We start from the raw sequence: 1,518 nt of genomic DNA on the forward strand, positions 1-1,518 counted from the left end.
AGGAACACTCACTTCAACCCCCAACCTCCAGCCCCTTTTGGACTCAGCACCATCTCCCTTCCGGGCCTGCCTGGGCCTGGAGGCTGAATGTGCGTAGCACCCTGCTCTGCCTGGGTCCTCTGAACTGAGCCCAGACCACAGTCTCCCTGCATATGGCTTCTCTGGCTGGGGCAGCATGGACCTCCTGGTCCCTCCCCTCAGCTCCCAGGGAACCCATTTTCTCTCAATTACAAGATCCCCTTCTGATCTAAGTGACCTCAGTGCCTGGTCTCAATTAGACCTTGGAAGAGCCACCTCGGGCATCATGGCCTCCCCTCTCCTCACTGCTCTCACCTGCAAACACCTTCCAGCCCCCAAATGATCAGGTTCCCTGACACTGGGGTGTCTTCTCTGACTGGGGCCCTGCCGCCCCCTCCCCGTCCATGTCCCCACACCCCTCCTCCTCCAGCTGTGCCTGCTGACTGTCCACTCTCCCCACAGTATCTCCTGGCCATGGTCATCACCTACTTCAGCCAGGCCGGCCTCCTCCCCTGGCAGTAGCAAAGGATCCTCTTCTTCTTGTCTCTGCAAGTACTGAGCCTCCCGCTACAGCCACGGTCCGCCCCTGAGTGGGGGGAGGGGACTCTAGCCTGGCCTCTGGGTTTAAACCTCTCTGTCCTGCTGACTCTGTAGGACAGGGGCATCATGCTACAGTGCGCCCGACTTCTCTGAGGAAACCTTGCAGTCTATGCTCATGTTGATTAAAGGAAGCCACCAGGGGAAACAGTCCCAGATAGCAGAGGCAGGCAGAACCCACACATGGGCCTTGGCCCTCAGGCCCGAGGGCAGCCATTTCTGAACCTTCCAGGGTCTCCTTCCTTAGTGATACCAAATGTCTTTTTGTTGCCTCCTCTGGGTTCCCAAGACCAGGAAAAGCCACAGCTGGAGAGACACGGTGGCTAGCCCTTAGGAGGCCTGGACATTGGGAAGGTCAGGTGGGAGCTACCCCCAGAAACAGGAGAAGGACTGTGGCCTTAGAGCCCTGCCCTCCCTGGGCTGTGCCTCAGTCAGATCTTGGCTCAAGGGAGAAGGACCTCACCTTGTGAGATGCCCTGAGGTTCTTGTCCCAGCCCAGCAACCTCAACCACGGGGTCCTCTGTAAAGAGAACACAGCATTAGCTTGGGACCTGGCACGGGTATACCCACAGGGCAACAGAACAGGGAGAAGAACCGGGCCTGCCTGGAAGAATATTACAGATGGGGTGCTGAGTAGGCATATGGGAAGAGGCGGAGAAGGACGTTCACCTGGCAGGGAACAGGGCTCAGCCCTCAGACTCCTGGAGGAGCAAGTGAGCGAGGGCCTGGGTCAGTGCAAATATCTGTGCGATTAGGATCTTCAGGCACGCTGTGGTGTCCCCATGACACATGAATGCACCCCTTTCAAACTCAGCATGCAGGTCCTTTCCTCTTGTGAGGGTCACATCCTGGTGTGAGCATGACCCTTCCACCCATCTAGTGCTGAAAGCCTGTGCATGGAGC

The 1,518-nt window shown here is 57.8% G+C and overlaps 1 long non-coding RNA gene across 4 annotated transcripts in view; it reads left to right on the forward strand.

Moving 5' to 3' along the window:
* The window catches only part of LOC102026404, an 88,840-nt gene that overhangs the window by 12,345 nt on the left and 74,977 nt on the right, over positions 1-1,518 (forward strand). The window lies entirely within an intron of this gene.

Source organism: Chinchilla lanigera, unplaced genomic scaffold (assembly GCF_000276665.1).
Source record: "Chinchilla lanigera isolate Chin_1 unplaced genomic scaffold, ChiLan1.0 scaffold00059, whole genome shotgun sequence".
Classification (NCBI taxonomy): domain Eukaryota; kingdom Metazoa; phylum Chordata; class Mammalia; order Rodentia; family Chinchillidae; genus Chinchilla; species Chinchilla lanigera.